Source organism: Pteropus vampyrus, unplaced genomic scaffold (assembly GCF_000151845.1).
Source record: "Pteropus vampyrus isolate Shadow unplaced genomic scaffold, Pvam_2.0 Scaffold83, whole genome shotgun sequence".
NCBI classification, from domain to species: Eukaryota; Metazoa; Chordata; class Mammalia; order Chiroptera; family Pteropodidae; genus Pteropus; species Pteropus vampyrus.
In genome coordinates this window covers 75844-96570 of record NW_011888864.1, presented here as the reverse complement: position 1 = coordinate 96570, position 20727 = coordinate 75844, and the positions used below count along the sequence as shown (strand labels likewise).

The following is a 20727-nucleotide window of genomic DNA, read 5'->3' as shown; positions in this document are numbered from 1 at the left end:
GAACTGAGCTTTGCTCTGTCAGGAGGTCACTTTGGTGGTTGGCCAAGATAGATTTAATGTATCTTCCACAGGACAAAACTTCAGACAGCCTCCTTCCTGATTCTAGGCCCCTAACCCCGCTTGTCTTAAAGCATTCACTTTAGAAAACTTGTAAGTACTTTCTCTGCCCCTTTGAGATGTAAATCTGTGTAAAAGCCTCTTTCCTCTTCTACTACCCAGGAATGTCCTCCTCAAAGATCCAGGGGCTATCTCTTTGAAATATAGTCAGCAAAGAAGATAGCGCCTCAACATCCCATTCTCTATGGGGAGGGGTGGGACCTAACTCTTACACTGAGTAGCTACAAGTTGTGACAATATCTTCCATCATGGAAAGTCTACTAATTCTCTGGATAGGAACAATTAGCAAACTCAGATAGCCTACGATCCTTGTTCTCTAGCTCATAAAACATTTCAGCCCTTTGTTTCAGCAGAGTTGAATTCATATTGGTTTCTGGCCTCTCTCCCCTATTGTAGTAACCTTGAAATACATATACTTCATATAATACTATTTTCAAATATGTTATTTATAAATATGATGTAACAAGAAAGGTAAGGCACAGTTACGTGAGTTTCTCGGTAATAATATTTGCCATTCTTTACTGAATGTTTAATAAGTGACAGGTATTGCAAAAATTCACTGTTATATAAGTATCTTATATAGTTATATTAAGTATTAAAATATGTATTTGAGGTCTACAGCCATGCTATCCTGAACAAGCCCGATCCTGTCTGATCTTGGTAGCTAAGCAGGGTCGGGCCTGGTTAGTACTTGGATGGGAGACCAACTAGAAAGATCAGGTGCTGTAGGCTTAAAATATAAAAAATAAGGGATGGTAAGCCAACAAGGTCCTTGCAATCTGTAAGGTCAACCAAGAGTCGCCTCATCTAAAAAAAATTAAAAAAATAAAATATATATTTGATTAATATACAGAATCTTTAAAACAAATTTACTTGTTCCAGATCCTAAAATGAAATAATGTCTGACTTTCCATGAAAGTTAGTTCTGGTTTCTCTAGAGTTTTATCATGTAGAGCACCTGGCGAAACAGGTAAAGTAAAAATTGTTCACATCAAAGTCACTTTTTTTAATCAAAACAAGTCCGAAGGCCAAAAAAAGCAAATAAAACGGTAAGTCCAACCTTTTGAAGAAGGTACCATTCATGTCAGCGTTCAGGTGAGGAATGGCCACCCCACACCCTGGTTGGTTTCCTCTCTCCCTGCCCTGGTCTTCGAGTGTTTCAAAGCATCCTAGATATCTGACCATCCGAATTGGCAATGTAAAATCCTTATGATATCTAATATAAAATCAAAATTTCAAAATTCCTGATACCATAACTATTAGTCTCATAAATAATTTTGTTTCATAAAACATGTCTTATTTTATTTTCATAGTCATATTAAAGAAATATCAATATTACATAAATTTTCTATATTTTAAATATTTTTATTACTTTAATCTATCTGTCAAAAGATAACCACTTGAATCCTGCTCTCCTCCACACTAGCATTTTTATAGATAACATTTATCATCGGCATATATTCTATATGTATTCACTTTCATAGTTGTGACTTTTTGTTCTTTGGTGAATAAAAGATTTAAATAGTTAATTGCTAAACTCAATTAAAGGGCTAGATAAGATTTTAAGTGAGATATGCTCCAGAAAAAAAATTAAAATGCAGTAGCTAATGCTTCCTTTCTAATTATATGCATAACTAATTAACATCTTGACTTTAAAGGAGGATCTTATGCTCCTACAGTTTTAGCTTATTGTAAAACAATATTTTAGTCACATGAAATGTTATAGTCATATATTTGAAACTTGCTGGTAACTTATTTTAGGTCATCGTGAATTGTTTTTCCAAGAACTCAGGAGGAAATTAATATTGTAGAAGGAATAAATCATCTTTTTAAAATCATGCACAATTATTTCCATTCAACTATTCCCCATTTTTTTCTCTCTCCCCTTTTCTCTCTCTTTAAATTGTACCTTCATGAAAGGTATTATAAGACTAAGTGAGACATAAGCTCAGGAAGATTACCCATTTAAGGAATTTGTGGCTTGATGTAAAACGGGAAAAAAATATGTTTCGAAGGGTCCAATTTTCATAAAGAACCAAATATACTAGTCAGTGAAAGGTTATTACTTTACTCATAATATGGAGACAAAACTTCAAAGCCAAATTGAGTAACTGAAAGCTACTTTAGAGGTACTTCTGCTGGTGTTGTCCCACTTTATGGTGGGGGACAGTGAGGCTTAGAGAGGTTAAGTAGATGGGCCAGGAACACATTGCTGGTGATTGGAGGAGGTGAAGTTTAAACCAGGCATGCTGACTTCGCACACCCTCTTTTAATAACAACACTAATTTTTCCTCTCTGGAGGATAAGCTTACTCATTAGCTAAGTCATTCATTTAATAAGTCATTCATATGGTAACTCATTCATTAACCAAATCATTCTAGCATATCTGTCTTGCAGTATTTTGATTTAAATTTGTTCTTTGGTAAAATTCCAAATTGCTACATGTCATGGATCTTTGAGGTCTCTATAGGATAGTTAAATCTGTTTATACTAAAAACCTACTGTACTTTAAATTCTGGTCTAAAATAAAATATTTTAGAATTTGAATAGAGATTACATGGGATAAGGTAAAATCTAGAGCTTTAAATAGTCACTAAAAGTAGGATTGCCATTAAATCTCTAATTCTATTTATTTTTAATTTATTTTTTAAGTGAGGCAAACTTTGGTTGCCCTCACAGATTGCAAAGACCTTGTCAGCTTACGATCCCTTATTTTTTTTTATTTTTTACGCTTACAGTACCTGGTCTTCCTAGGTGGTCTCCCATCCAAGTACTAACCAGGCTCAACCCTACTTAGCTTCCGAGATCATACAGGCTCGGGCTTGTTCAGGGTAGCATGGCCATGGATGTAAATCTCTAATTTTAAACAAACATGTTTATGAAGGCATTCCTATATTCTTTGGTTAATATATCTACTAATTCTGCTGCATTCTTCAAAAACACTGAAGTAAAATAAAAAAGGCAGAAAAAACTTTGATCATTTGATACTGAAGTACTCCTCTGAGGTTACTGAAGATGATCAGTATCAGAATATGTTAGTCCTTTTGACCATTCAAAGAAGTTCTGAGGCTGCATCTGGTTCTTTGAGGTTGAAGATTTTCCCTTTTACTAATTACATTTAAACCGATCTGACAAACATAACTGTTGGACTGGTTGCTAAAAGTTTGATTAGTGCATTAGAGAGCAATTGCATTATGATGTCATTGAGACCAAAAGAAAGCTAGTGAAGGAAAAATGTTCATTGCATACATAATTGAATGGGTTTCATATCATAAAACTTCTCTCCAAGAATGAAAATTTTCCATACCTAAAAGTCTTAATAAATGGAAGACTATCTTGAAATGGTTTGCTAAATCTTTGTCACAATGGTATGTCACAATTTCTGAAATGATTTAATAATCTACTGTCCTTTCAAATTCTAACAGAAAAAAAGCCTAGTGATATTTTCTTTCTTATTAAAAATAGGTTATTATTATATAAAAGCAATCATACTGAACTAACCAATGTTATTTCTCTCTAAAATATGTAAACAGATATACTGAATTTGACTTTTTAGTTGATTTTGTAATTTAATTAAATATTATCTATTAAACATCTATTAAGTGAAAGGTACTGCTCCAGGAGGATAAAAGATGAAAAAGACACACTGTCTTCAGTCTAAGAGTTTCTGGGGAAGCAGTATGAGTGAAAAATCCAAGGGAAAGAATGTGTTATTGAGGGTTAAATGGAAGGACTGGGGGGTCTAATTTACAGCTAACCAATGCTTCTTGGAAAAGGTGATATTTGATAGGGGCTGTGGAGAATCAGGAATTTTGAGAGGAATCCTCTGCTTCATGACATTGTGATTTTTAAGTGGTCCTACATGATCAAGTCATTGAAATACCATAAGCTTTAGCAGAAGTAGAGGATGTTGACTTAGGTCATGGGGAAAGTGTTTAATTATCGTTATTTCTGCCATCTGCATGACACTGATGATCTCAGTGTGGTAATTAACTTTATGTGTCAGCTTGGGCATGCTGTAGTACCCAGATATTTGGTCAAACTCCAGTCTACACGTTGTTATGAAGATATTTGTTACATAATATTAACCTTTGAATCAGTAGACATTGGGCAAAGCAGATGACATTCCATAATGTGGGTAGGCTTCATCCAAGAAATTGAATGTCTTAGGAAACCACAAGAGGAAATTCTGCTAGCAGATTGCCTTTGGACTCAAGATTGCAACATCAACATTTCCCTGATCACCAGCTTGCCAGACTGCCCAGCAAATTTTGGACTTGTCAGACCCACAATTCCATAAGCCAATTTCTTAAAATAAATGTCTCTCCCTCTCTCCATTTATCCATCTATCCATCCACCTACACACACACACACACACACACACACACACACACACACACACACACACACACTACTATTCCTCTTTCTCTATAGAACCCTGAATAATATAATCAGGGACCCTAATGAGGAAGTTACTTTTCAACTAAAGAAATTTTATATCTTTCTATATTTACATTGTAGCAGAGGACTCAAATATAGAACACAGAGCATCTGAATAAGAAAAAAGAAATGGATAAAGACAGAGAAACTGCAGCAAGTTTCATTTTAAGTAAAGTGGACACCCACATTTTGCAGAACATATGAGAAATAAATGTCTCAGAAATATATGAGAAATAATTAATGAAAACTATACATTAAATGAGTTTTCAGCAACAGCTTAGGAAATGGCTTTGAATAATTGTCCTGGGAAAACAGAGATGCACTTTGGTCCAGACTGATATGAGGAATGGATAGTGGTCATACATGGAAGACAAACTGTGGGACTTAATCAAGCAAGGAGAAGGATACGAGTGAAGAGTCCTAAAGCAGTTCCCTAGCCACAGTGGCAAAGTTCCTTATAAATAGTAATTTGAAAAGGTAAATCATGATCTCCTTCTTCCCCTTCTCAATAAATATTTTGTCATCCTCCTGGCCTCAGTTCCATGTAAGTTTCCCAGAGAGACTTTCCCCAATTCATGCTGAGAGTAACCCATACTAAATTCTCTCCCCTACTAAATAGTTCTGGAGTGTCAGATATTGCATTTATTGGTAGGTTACTGATTACTGTCTACCTGCCAAATAGCACATGAGCTCCCATATACAATATGCCACATGGACTGTATCTGTTTTTATTCATCTAGCATCATGCCTGCACATAACAAACATACTCAATGTTTATAGTAATGAATAGATGAATGGACATTGTATAGTCAGCACAATGGATGCTTTAGCTAACTTAGATAAAATTCATATAAATCTCATTCCATGTCTCAAATTTCTTTGACTCCAAGACAACTTTACCCACCATATTTCTGAAATCTAGCCATGTAATAAAATCAATAATTTGTGACATTTTAATTATCTTTGGATTTTTTTCCTTATTCTTATATAATTGATAGTGTATTGGATTTGATAAAATGCAATGTATGTTTGGTCTTCTTCTAATCAGATTTCCACCTGTAACATATAGTAATCTGATTTATTAAAGCAATGAAAGCAGCTACTTTTAAGAATATTTCTTAACTTTTTGATTTATAGACACAAAACTTCAAAGGAACCACTATAAAAAAATAGATCAGATTATTTTTAGAACTGTAACAATTTATTAAACCATGCAATTTTTGTTCAAAGAGCTTTGAACAAATTATTACTATTATATTAGATCAGAATGAGGTAACATAGAAAAAACTGGAAGCTTTAGCTTGGAACCTAATTTTTAAATTCTCACACTTGTGATATTACAACACTATATCATTTATAAAAGACAACAATTACATAAATGTAAATATGGCACCTAAATATAACAACTGAAAAATCTTTCTAGTTAAAAAAGGTTTTTTAAAAAAATGCATATACATTCACAGACTTATATGTATATATAAAGTCTTGTATGATTCTCACAAGGATTCTAAGGAATAGGTACTTCTGGTATTATTATTAATATTCCCTCCTTTCACAATTTTGGAGGTTAAATGCTTTATCCACAGTCCCAAGGCAAGAAAATGAAAAAGCCAACATTAAATGCAAATTTTCGAACTCTAAAATCTAATTTTTTCCCCAAACCACTATAGCACAGTGTAGAAAGCCAAAAAAGAAATGAGAATTTCATCATTCATTACAGCTCGCCGAAAGCAGAAAAGTAATTAAAATAAATATGTGTGAAATATCCCTATATATTACAGTACTTCTTAAAAAATGAATTATCTACTTTTTTCTGCATATTCTATATTCAATATTGAATTGAACTAGTTTTTTTTTTTTTGTCCATTTGTGACTCTCTTGCCTTATAAACACTTTCCGGAAAATTACTTTAGGGAATGGTCATATTTTCAATCACGAGAACACATTAGATGTCTGAAACTTAAATTATTCTTTAGTATTTTGAAATCCCCAAAGGACCTTGGCAAGGAGAACCATTGGTTTGGCAGGGGAAGAGTGTGTGCTCTGGACTGAGATCTTTCTTCTTCATTTTCCTTCTTTTTTCTTCTCCTTCATCGAGGTTAAATGAAGAACAAGCAAAGCTCTACAAGGATTTCTTACAACCTATTTTAGGATTTCCCATGCCAGCCAGTAATATCTGTTGAATGAATGCCCCTTTGAATAAATGCTTCTAATCCATTAGCAGCTCTCATTAATATCCTGCATGCAATACAGCACACTTGCAGCAGGCAGAAAAAGATGAGAAGAACATAAGACATTCTGCTGTCTGTACAGAATTCTAAACTTTAAAAGAAGGATGTGATGAAGAAGCCCTAAGAGCAGCTTTCTTTAGAGCAGCAGAAGGTAATTGTTATATTTCAAATCAGAACTTCGTGGGCACAAACAGAGAAAGTCTTCAGAGAAACTAGAGTTCATAGTCATAATGAATTTTTAGTTTGAAAGCCTCTCAGAGGGATCACATTGCAGAGTATCTGTCTTTAGGGCATTTCCAGTGATCAAAGTACTAGACCAGTGGAACATGACGGAATATCAAATTCTGCTTCTGTTTATACCTTCACAGGAACTGGTGGCCTCATAAACACTAGTTAACTCACATAAGCCTTAAAAAATATTTTATTTTTCAGCAAATTTTAATGTGCACCTATGATATAAGTGTTATCAAGTAAGGTTTCATGGGTAATTGCCACCCTCCCCATCAAGAAGGTTTTGCCAGTTTGATGGTATCTGTGTTTCTTTAAGAGATGAAAGCAGTGCATTTCACTACGGCCTCTCTCAGTGATTGTCAGTTAATAAAAATTAATCAGACACTTTACTGGTACCTCTGCTAGAGCTTCAACAAGCTCAATACTTGGATCCCATTGGATCTTTTCATGTTTCCCAGCATTCCAAAGCTTCAGAGATCTGCAATAACATCTATTCTCTTGGTTCATAAGGTTGGCCTACAGTGCAAAACAGTTTTTTTTTTTTATTGTTTTCACAGTAGTTAAATGTTTTGAGAAATAATATAACTGTTTTCTTAATATGTTGCATGTGAAGAGTAAACTTGGCATATGTCCCTAAAACTATATCTATCCATAAAACTTGTAGACCTAATTTTAATAAGACCTGTACCAACTCATAAAAAGGGAGAGCTGATTATAAATAAAGTAGCAAATAATGTAGAATAGAATATAAATTCTTCAAGTACAGTAACCCTGTCTGTGTGGTTCCTGGTATGTTTCCAAAGCCTAACACAAAAACTATTCTAAACATCATTTGATTAGTTTGAAACCTTCTGTGGATGAAGAGTATTATCTACTATCTAGTCTCTCTCAACACATTTGTGGCAACTCAAAAAACTGGCTTATTTTTAAATTCATAGACTTTCAGTTCTAGATGGAGAATATTGATAACTGAAAATTACTTGGGCATAACTAGGAATAAACAAACCACTGGTAATTTTCACACACAAAGCTGTAGACTTGGGAAGTAAGTATCCAGGTATATGGGTACGTCTTATTCTTTTGGACAGTGAATATATTGTTGATAAAGTATCTACAAATAAATAGAAACACTTTATGAAAAAATATGGGACTTATAACTGACAATATAAAAACTTTGCATAATTAAAGAACAATTTCATTAATTCAACACACATTTATGTCTCATGGTAGAACCATGGTGTTGGAAATGTGTATCCATTTGATAACAAACTGTGTAACATTTTATTATTTCTCCGCAAGACATCTCATTTAAAAAGGGGTATCATTATCTATATAAGCATCACTTGCTTGGGGGTTTCTCTTCAAGTTTATTATATAGAAATGGTAAATGATAATATAATTAATGCACTAGAGAATAATAAAAATGTTTAGTCGATTCAACTCAACTCCTAATTATTCTGCAAAGAAACCTTATAGTGTTGACTAGACACTGAAGTTTCCAGAAACAAAAACACCCATGTCCCTACCCTAACTTACTGTTTTATCTCAGCAAGATTAAGCCACATCTCTTACATACTCAACTTAAAAAGGCGCTACAACTTTCTACAACAAAGTCATGTATAACAAAAGCCTTGTAAGTCCGAAAAGCCAGTGGATTACAGCTGGAGATATTTGTTTTAAGAAGAAGAAAGAAACAAAATTAGGGCAGAGATGTCTTGAGTAGATTCACAGCACAGTTTAACACCCAACTGAGATGAAACTAATCGAAATGACATTTTGTAGAGCAGAAGTGGCAAACCAGGGGTTATGATTCACAATATTTACAAAGGCTTGAAAGAGTTTCTGTTTTCCCATAATGGGTCACATACAAATGACTCTCTCAGTTATAAAGAGTGACAGACATTGCAAGGGATTCCTCTAGGTGATTGATTCCAGGTCTGAAAATAAAAAGAAAAAGGTGAATGATGTCTGAAGAAAAGGGACAGTTTCCAGAAAAGTATAGAATGCTGCATTTATAGTTAAATTTATAGTTTCAGAGGGTCCAGGGTGCCCTTCCAAGACAACAGGAAGAAGCTGAAGGCCAGCCACTTGGGACTGAGCCCACTAAAAGAGAGTCTATGATCCAGGTCCCAAAGGTGTCATGTGAGTTAGGATGGCCCTATCCTCTACTTCTGAAAAGATTAAGGATTCAACTGTAAAAAGCAGAAAAAATAACTGGAATTTGAAAATCATCAAAATAACCACATCAGAAACCATTGCTAATATACTTCATTTGTCTCTAGTTTACCCCATATTTACTACCACCCTCTAGGTACACATACTCTCTTTCAAAACTCCATAATTTTTACTAAACATGAAACAGTATGAAAGTCATAGTGCATGTTTAATTTATTCTTACAAAGATTACTGTAGAAAGGAAAAAAAGAGAAAAAAGCTGAAGGCAAAAATAATATGTACTAAAGTGAAGAAATGATAGGATCAATTATTTTAAAGAATAATAATAATTATAATTATTATTGCCATTATTGTTATATTGATAAATGATATCTGGGAACATATACCTTTTAAGGCACTCTAGTAAACTGCAAATGTACCTTTGCTTTATTTTTACAGTGCTGTTTTAAACTTACCCTGTCACATCGGACTACCCTGACACAGAGAACCAATGGTACCAGACATAGTACCAAGTTGATAGTCTAAAAACTCATTTACCTACTCTTGAGTGTGTAGATTTTCTTGTGCTTTCTCCTGCATCACTGCCTCCTTAAATTTCTCATTCTATAAATCCTCACTTCATGGATCACCTCCTCAAAGAAGCCTTCACTGCCTCTCCCAATGGCTTGTTATAATATCCCATCCATAATTCTAGGACTGCAATTCTACAGTATTTTTTATAATTGGCTATTTATTTGTCTCTCTCCTACTTTTCTAACAATTCTTTGCCGTCTACAAGTAGGGTGTTTTCTTAGATACCAAAGGAATAAAATATGTTGAAAAGATTAACATAAGATTCGGCTAATGTGCTACGCAGAGAAGCAACATTAGATATTTCTGTAGTTATTTAGATTCAAAACTGGTTCAATCAAAACTCCAGAAAAAATAGAAGTACACACTTTCATTTTCTTTGAGGATAAAACATCTGTAACCAAAATGAGACAGCTGTTGAAATGACTTCACAATGATATTAATATGTAGAATAATTATGAAAAATGGAGCAATCTGTTATTAAAAACAAAAATGGATGAATTAGAGACTTTATCACTGGAATTTTATGTAATAGAAGATAATCCACCATTATAAAGATTTTTATAATCTTTAGAATTATATGACATACTTTCATAACCAACATTTTACCTTTATGGTTTTATCTTCTCATAATATGCAGGAAAAGATATTATTTCTATTTATGTGTGAGGAAAATTAAAATCAGTGGTGAAGAGGTTTTCAAAGCTGAGGCTCAGTGCTATCAGGCAAAGTAAAAATTACAACGAATGGCCAGAAAGGTCATTACCTGAGAAAATTTGCACACAGAAAACAACCTTGGAAAGAAATAATAAAAAGTAAAATTTATTTTATAAAGTAAATTTATTAATATCATTTAGACTAGTGTTAGAACTAGGTAAGTCAGGCTCTCTTAGGTCTGCCACCATGTTAGAGTATCTTTCTTCTATCTGTACCAATATTGACTACAGAAAAATGTACAGTTAGCAAAGTTTAGAAATAAAAAAAAAAAGTGTTCTGAGGGGTTGGGGAAAAAGACAGACAAAAATAAAACAAAAATAAAACAAATATATTAGAGGAAACTCTGAACTATGCAGAAGATTATTAGTTGATTGCATCAGAATTTAACTATTTTGCTTGCCTACAAATCAGTCTAACAATTGTGGTTCAGAATATTGATAAGCGTTGAGATTTAATTTTTAGAAATAATGACAAAAAGAGATGAATGTGATGCATTATCAAAAAAGTATTCATAAAAGACCTGAATTTACTTCTCGCCATGGTTAAACTAATGGGAGAAAGCGACCACAAGAATCTGGGTAGACAGAATAATCTGTTTTTGACATTAAGAGGGCAGATGAATACCATGGTTAGGGTAGCTAACATCAACAAGAAGGTAGACAGAAGGGTTAATGGTGTTATTACTCACTGGAGTGACTCCAAATAGAAAGGGTCTGATGTAAAGTGAAGCCTGTTGACTTTCTTGATAAAGGAAAAAATAAAATTAAATTAAATTAAAAAAAAACCACACACCCAAAATTTCAACTAAGCACAGAGACCTAACCTATAGCTAGCTACCCACCTCTATTTTCACCATGCCCACTTCTTCTATATTGCCTCTATTGCCACACTGGCCTTTTTTCAATCCCTGTAAAACAGAATACTGCTTCTTACCACAGGGCTTTTGCACATGCAGTTCTTTTGGCCTAAATTGCATTCTCTGGTCTAAGTAACTCCTGATCTTTCTTCAAACATTAGCTCAGTGGTCTTCTTCCCAGATAAGTCTTCCTTGATCACTCTGACCAAGTCAATTGCCTTTTATTACACCTCACAAAATCACGTGCTTCTCCTTTGCAACCTTATCACAGCTGGAATGATAAATGTTCTCTACGTAGTTTTTAAAATAGTATTTGCTCCTCCATAGTGAACTATAAGCTTTCTGAGGACAAGAACTAAAATTAATTTCAGATTTTATCTGTTCTAGTCATTCCTGACTAGTACAGGAGCTAGAATTTGTTCTAATCTTCTGGTTGACTTTAAACAACTTCGTCCCCATTCCCAAGGCCAGCTGATCTTTTGCTGGAGAGTCTGCATTCCTTTCTTTATGCTAAAATTTCATTCTTAATAAAAAACAACAACAACAACAACAAAACAAAGAGAAGGCATTGAGAACTTTTAGAAAGGAAAGAATCAAAGGCAATATTTTGATATGGGGAAGATTGTCTATATACACCAGACCCCTCTTCTATAGTTATGGATGATTTGCTCAATTCATCCCACAAACCAGGCTGCTCAAAGAACTCCCGAAATCTCATGCTTCATTCTCTGGAAAATTCATTCAAAATAATGATAAACAACTGGTAATATTCATATTTCATATCTCTTTGTAATATTTACATTTTAGCAGAGCACAAAAACTTAAGCTAAAAAGAACAAATGTTTACTTGTGAGATTTCAAACCATTAGTGGACCTTCTCAACCCTCAAGCATTCAAGATGCACAAATTGTTCGGCTCCCCAAGCAGAGCATCTTGCCTTTCCTGAGGAGTCCCATATCCCAGGAAACACGTTCCAGGATACGGAGCTTAAGACAACAGTCTTTGATGATGTGTACTGATGGCAGGAGAAAGTACGGCACTCCAACATTGGCCCCAAATATAGGAGCTGGAAGCAGTGCTGTTTTCAGTTTCAAATGGATGTAGCATAGATGATTCACCTTCTATGGTCCCTCTTGCTGTTTTTTACCCAACTGCTGATACTGACAACCGTGATTTGCAGTTCACAGTATTGGATCATCCATTGCTGCATCACTCCAAAGGATACAACTTAAGTGCATTGTAATCATGAGTCTTAACAGTCTGTTTTTTTTTTTTTTTTTGAGTATTGCTTAACTGTTATGCTTTGTATCAAGACAGTACTAGTTTAATTTTTAACATAATTAATATTGTGACCATGTTTCCCAATAGTTCACATAATGAAAATAATAATGGTGATACCTAAGGCAATGCAATCCAGACATCACTGAAAAAGAAGGCTAAACAACAATGGTATTTTAATGACAGGTGAGAGGATACATAAAATTGGATTAGAAAGATAAATAACCAAAAGAGCGCATACTTCACAATAGATTTTCGGTACGGTGAAAAAGGGAATGTGAAAACCTATGGAGACTGAACCTCTCGTGTCAGCATAAGACAGACATGTGTTTCTAAGTCAATCAAAATATTTTGTCTCCCCAAAAGACACCAACATTCAATGAAACGTAGCAGCTATTTAATTAGTTTGCATGTACTACACAAGTGAATACACATTATCACACCACACAAACATTGCTATATTATTCAAACACATGTTCTCATCTCATTCTCTTGATAGCTCAATGAAACCAAGTTACCACTTCCTGAATCAGAGGTTGCAACTAAATTGTTCCATGGGTGAATGACAACAGATATACTGGCCTTTACAACATAAAACTAATTTTGGCAGATCTTATTAACGATCATCTTTCTGTAATACATCAAATGATGTGTCCAATCAAGCAACAAAAATGTCAAAAATGGTCTTCCTAGCTCTAACATATTTTGCTCTGAAAAACGGAGTTTTAAATTGGCAGTCTGACTTCTATGAAGATTTTAATAAAAGCACAGAAAACAAAAAGAAATTTGTTGGTTGTTGATATATTGTCCAAATGCATACTAGACTTTGCTCACCTATCTGTATATGTGGCAGAAAGCACAAATAAAAATTTCAGTAAATTCCACTCAGACTATAAACTCTTTATTCACTCCCCTCCCCATCAAATTACCTTCTAAATGCCCCCTTTGCCTTGTATACAACACTGCTTAATGGGTGTGATTTGCATTCCTGTGACACTAAGGCTTTCATCGTGAAAGTTTTGGTCAGTCACTCTTCGGTTGCCTCAGTGCATGCAAAATCACTTAATGAGAGTTTTTTTGAACTCAAGAGCTATGGAAAGAGATCATACTCACAGACAACATGGTTATTATGATTGTCAGCCATAGAAAAGATGTTAAAATGTTGATCTGCTATAGGATTATACTTTCAGAGTGTGGGAAAAGGAGAATGTCACTCACTGATTTGGAAGTACACTGAGGATGAGAATAGAGAAAAAGATTACTTAAAATAGAATTATATATGCCACTCTACCAAAAACATTTGATGATCTTTGAAAAGACCAAAAGCACCTAGAAAGAGATAAACTGACTGCACTCGAGTCATTCAATGCTATGTGTAAGCTGTGACAAAAACTCAAAAGGAAAAAAAAAATTAGATTTTTTTTTGAAACAAGACTGCTTAAGAATTAGATGGAAATTTTACTAGAAAAGGGCGGACAAATTTAAATTCTTTCTCAATTTCTTTACTAAAATCGTTACTTATTTGGAAACCAACTTTGATTTCACAAGTTAAAATTACCTTTTACTTGTTGCAAAGCCTGTTCCCTGAGAAAGAGCTGCTTCTCTTGTGATGTTATCCAATGTGCTTTCGAGTGCTTAAAAATGCCAAGCATTTTAGGCACAGATAGCTGGTATGATGAATTTATAGACATAAGGAGCTTAATTGAAAAACAGCTGGACTACGAAAACAAACCTGTAGGTACAAAGTAGACGAGCATTTTTGGATAGCTGGAAATTAATTTCTACAAGTCTAAAACCTGCTATTACCAATAAGTAAAATCCTAAGTATCCCAAGCTCCAATATCTTTGTGAAAAGGATGCTTAGTTTGATGTCATCACATAAGACTGACACGAGGAATCTGTCATGCAGCTCTAATAAGAGCAGAACTGCAAGTCAAAATGAAATTTATGTTTGACTGTATGCAATTTTACCACTATACAAAAGAAAAGAATGATGTCCTCAAGGCTGTAGATAGTCCAGAGAATTACTGGTTAAAGAAACAAGGAGTAAAAATACCCTACTGTACTATGAAACAGAAAATAGCAAGTTAGTATTTTTATTACAGATAAATAATATCTAATTAATTAGTCCTATTTTTATATAATTTCCTTTCTAAAATTCTTGCATTTATAAATGTTAAGACTACACAGTCATATAGCCTACATATTTTTTGTACAGGCAACAAAATATTTTAATTTTTTAAAATTAATTAATTAATTAATTGATTATTTTAATAGAAGAAATGATTTAAATGTTTTTGCCCCGTCTACCTCCCCCTTCCCTTTTCCTCCTTATGCTCTGGTAACCACTAGTCCATTGTCCATGTCTACGAGTCTCTGTTTGTCCTGTTCATTTGTTGATTTTAGGTTTATATCCCACATATAAGTGATATCATATGATTTTCAACATTTTCTGTCTGGCTTATTTCATGTAGCATGATTATCTCGAGGTCCATCTATGTTGTCACAAATAAATATCCAATCATTTAACAAAAAGTTAAAATAAATTGCTGTATCTAAGAACAAAAAAAGTTACAAATATATTGTTATATTTTATACATATTTGATTGATTAGTTTTACTATTTAATTACTATGGATACTGTTAACTAGTCTTTCTGTTTTATTTAAATAATAGCATTTGTATAACAGAAAAGTAAATAATATGGAATAATATATCATTTCAAGGATCACCAATATTTCATAATTTTGTTAAAGCTATAACACATGTGTAGAGCCATTGATTATATAATGCTGTCATGTTTCCATCTTATCTGGCATAACTGCATCTTAGGTGTTCTCCTTACAAAATAATAACTCTGATCAGTAAGGTCATCTCCTCTTCTCAGAACAAGTCACTCCCTCAACCTGGTATACACTTTCCTTCTAGATGATTTATGATTTACATCCAATGCTACTCTATCAATAAAGGCTTTTGGAATCAAAGCAATCAAAATTAATAACTCTCTTTAGATATAGCTTTCCTATAATTGATTGATACTATAGGTATTTGCATACATGCAAACCTTCCTTATGAAATGTAAACAGTCCAGGGTCAGGAACCAGACCTCGAGTACCTTCACATACATACAGCACCTTTCCTAAGTGCAGTCCTGTAATTAATAATAATGATTAAATGTGTCTTTGTTGCACCTGACAATTAAATAGAACAAAACAACTAAATCACGAATCGGCATGCATGCAGATAAAATCAGCAATTGTAAACTTTATCTGATTCCTAATCAGCATCTTTGCTCTTGTTTTATGAAGTACAACTATCTTGTTTGATTGCCTTCCAAGTTCTGATTGTTATCCAAAAAAAATAAGATGAAGCCAATCAGATTTTATTTTATTAGTTTCATTTATGTAGATGAGAGATTGATTATATAATTAAAGAGAAATCACATAAAATACTCCTGTTCACAGAATCTATGTGAAAAACACAAGGAAAAATGAAGAAAGTTATACCTGATGATGAATTTATTCCTATATCAAAAAAGAAGGTGAGAATATATTAATGACATGGCAAAGAAGTCAAGCAGATAAAATGTGTTAGATTATAGGAAGCTCAAAGAAAAATTCCTATTGTTGGATCCACAAGAGAAACTATAGAAAAATTTGAAGATCTTGGGAAAAAATTTTGGGAAAATAGAAACAATTTATGTTGAAGAAAATAAGAATGTCCTGGAGATGTCTGCTTCCAGATCATTATTAAAAATGATTTCAGGTTTCTAAAAGTCAATTGAATTTGGGCAAGATTTCAGAGAGTAAGCAAGTTTTGTGCAGAAAGAGATATGGGAATATGATGACTAATGATCAAAGGGTAATATTTATTGCTGTAATTTTAAGAAGAGAAAATTGTGGGGAGAAGACATTAGGAGAACAATGTGGAATTAAGTAATTTCAGACCTAGTAGACCCTTGCAAATGATTATGCAAAATAATTATGAAGGGAAGAAAAATGAATGAATACACACAGATTGTGAAAATATTAAGCAGCAGTTTGATTTTTGTTCTTGTTGATATTATCATTTTAACCATAAGTTGAAGTTTCTTCAACTATAGAAATAAAAATAGCAATGACAATTGCCATACTGTAAGAGGCTAGAAGAGATTCTTTTAGGTTAATCCCCCCCCCAAAAAAAAACTGTTGAGAGAATAGTTAGAAGTAGTTTTCATTCAGAACAATTGGATGAGAATAAATGCATGTAGAAATAGTAGTAGTAATTAATTTTTTAAATGTTATCAATGTTTCATCACATATGTGTGTATATATGTACATATCTATCACACATATACACTAACACACATGTATACATAACTATGATGGAGTCTTAATGACAACTATACGTCAACAAAGAAAAAAATCAACACAATTGTGAATAAAACTGAGAAGATACCTGATTTTTAATTATATTAATTATTTTAGTCAATAAATTAATGACAGAAAAAAAAATCCTCATATATGGTCACTTAAAAACATTTTTTAATATAAAGCACTTAAAAAGCAATTCTTCAAAACTAGAAGTATTACTCCACAAATTTTGAGAAATATAGATCAACAGAGTCCATAAACTATTAAAATTAAATCACTGTGTCATATCTAAAGGTTATATACAATAAAGTATTTTTTAAGTTGCTTTGCCTCAAAGGCAGTGGAAATTCTACTTTTCAGTTGGAAATTCTAGGTTACATGCCAAATGCATAATGTTGACTAAGTAACCATTTCAAACTATTTTAATAAAGCATAATTTTTTTATAGTATCAGTCTGAAAATTGAGGACACTGTAAAGAAGACTGAGATTTAGGGACCAAAGAAAAACATAATTGAGTAATGATTTATTTATGCTTAGTTTATCTTTCTTGTTATTTTTAATTTGACATATACTTCTTTAATTGTTCTGATTTTTTTTCCGTGTGATATATTCTGTTTTCCTTGAAATATAAGTGACTTTGGGAATTTATTTACCTTATATCTATATTATCTAGTATAATTTTTATTCATTTTCAAATAATATCCTGATAGACAACTTTATTGTTTCTCTGAGACAACTCATTAACTTTAAAATTCATACTAATGTTCCATTTAAAAGGTCATACATAAAAATAGTATCAAAATTATGTATACCATCAAAACAGATCACACACAGTTTATAGGTCACCTGTATCAATTATTATGTATGAGGTTAGAAGTTTCAATCTAACTTGTCACCAAGAGTATGGGAAAACTTGATAGTCTCACACATATAACTTCTAAACTGGACAGAAATACAAAAAAAAAAAAAAGATACCTCACTATTTTGTTTTGTGGTTGTAAAAAAAAATCTTAGAAATGTCAATTTCCATCAAAATCCCAATGGCATTTTTAAAAGAAATAGAACAAAAAAAATCAGATTTGTATGGAATCACAGAAGACTCTGCATAGTTATAGTGATCCTGAGAGAAAAGAACACAGCCGGACATATCACACTGCCTGACTTCAAATTATACGACAAAGCTACAACAATCAAAGCAATCTGGTGTTGTCAGAGAAACAGACACACAGAAAAATGGAAAAGAATCGAGAGCCCAGAAATAAACATACATACATATGGGCAAATAATTTTTGACAAAGAAGCCAAAAATATACAATGGAAAAAAGGAAAGCCTCTTTAATAAATGGTGCAGGGAAAATTAGAAAGGCACATGTAAAAGAATAAAACTAGACTGCTATCTGCCACCCTACACTAAAATTAACACAAAATGAATCAAAGACTGAAACAATAAATTGCTTGGAAGAAAACATGAGTACTAAACACATGGACCTTAGATTTAGAGAAGATTTTTATGACTTTGACCTCAAAGGCAAAGGAAGTAAAACCAAAATAAATGAATAGGACTATATCAAACTAAAAAGCTTCTGCACAGCAAAAGAAACCATCAACAAAACAAAGAGGCAACCTTCTGAATGGGAGAAAATATTTGCAAACAATGCCTCTGATAAGGGGCTAATATCCAAAATATATAAAGAATTCATGCAACTCAACAAAAAAAAGCAATCCAATTAAAAAATGGGCCGAGAACCTAAACAGACTCTTCTCCCAAAAAGACATACAAATGGTCAACAGACATATGAAAAGTTGTTCAACTTCACTAGCTATTAGGGAAATGCAAACCAAAACCACAGTGAGATACCACCTCACATCTGTAAGAATGTCATCATCAACAGAACAAGTAATAATAAGTGTTGGAGAAAAGGAACCCTCATACACTGCTAGTGGGAATGTAAATTGGTACAGCCACTATGGAAAACATATGTATGGAGAGCTCTCGAAAAATAAAGAATAGAATTACCATGTGACCCAGTAATATCTCTTCTGGGTATCTACCCTAAAAATTTGAAAACATTTATCCATAAAGATATATGCACCCTGATGTTCACTGAAGCATTATTCAGTGTGACCAAGACATGGAAACAACTGAAGTGCCGTTCAAAAGATAATTGGATAAAGAGGATGTGGCACACACATACAAGGGAATATTACTCAGCCATAAGAAAAAATACTGACATTTGTGAAACATGGATGGATCTTGAGATTATCATGGTAAGCAAAGTAAGTCAGACAGAAAAAGTTGAGAACAATTATGATTTCACTCATATGTGGGATATAAAACTGAAAGCAACAAATGAACAAGACAAACAAACAAAAACTCGTATACACAGACAACAGTTTACTGGTTACCAGAGGGAAAGTGGGGAGGAAGGGAGGAAGATAAGGGTAAATGGGTCAAATATATGGTGATGAAAAAAAATTTAACTTTAGGTGGTGAACACACAATGCAATATACATATTGTTGAATTGTACATTTGAAACCTATATAATTTTGTTAATCAATGTTATCCCAGGAAATTTAATAAAAAAGGAAAAAATAAAATATGAAAAAAGTCATTTTATGTGGAAGATCATTTTGCTTCAATTCTCATTTTTTTCCATTGTATTAATTTTCTTTTTAGTCATTTCCATTGTGTCATCTCCTATCTTGTCATGAAGACATCTGCTAAGAATTACGCTGCTGAAACAGCAAATATTTTGTACAATGACTCAGTAAACTGACATATTTAAAGAAAAGCTCCATTATCAGAATGTCAAACATATCAGGTAGATGTGATTTCATGCGTTTACCAAGTCGATTTCCTCATACAATTTTAAGCATAAGTGTGTGAATTATTTAAGCTGGCTATTGAAAACAGAATTCTACTTTCTGTTGAATGTGGTAATTTAAAGAGGATAAACGAAATAGTGATTTACAAGAAAATAAAACAAAGACAAATTTTTTGCATCCTTTCATCTTATGAAATATATGATTTCAGGCATTCCTTTAAATGTAAACAAGACATTTTGATATATAATAGGAACAACTCACAATTTATCTATCCAACTGAAAAGATGGAACTTCCGAAGTTCATTTCATTGCTTTTCACATGAACAAATGCAAGCAAATTATGGTTTGGTTTGGGGCTCTTCTGGAGGAGGAAGTTAAGAATCACATTGACTTTAAAAGGACTCAATACACCTTTAATATTTGCAGACCATATTTGACCTAAAACAAGGCAGGTTATTCCTAGGCCCAAAGTGTTAGTACTTTGGGTACTTGCTTCTCCTACTGAGTGCTTGCTTCATAAGGTTAAATGCTCAAAGGAGTCATGATCTCGAGTGATAAATATGTCTTCTCTCATTTTTAATATTTTGAAAATTCTTATGAAAATATAAATATGAGAAAAACATTTTGAGAATGCTTTACATTGCCAGTGTGAAAATTATAAAAATATAGTTAATATCAATTTTTGTTTTTCAGAAAAGACCTTTAATAGATGTTTGAGCTTTCCAGGCTCCCCTTCATTCTAGCACCCCATCCTTTAGTAAACACAGTCTAAATTTCCCTTATACTTTTCTCAGTTAAAGCTCTTGGAAGATTTTTATTTAAAGACATACATATCGTACAGCTCTGTTGTTATCAGTTTAGAAGAGTAAGTTACATGAGAGGTATTCATCTAAGATCATAAAACAAATGAGAAATTCAATGGCCTTGATGAGA

At 33.0% G+C, this 20727-nt stretch overlaps 1 pseudogene; it reads left to right on the top strand.

Moving 5' to 3' along the window:
• The first annotated feature begins 730 nt into the window (after positions 1–730).
• On the top strand, positions 731–849 carry LOC111741939 (annotated as a pseudogene).
• Positions 850–20727: the final 19878 nt, after the last annotated feature.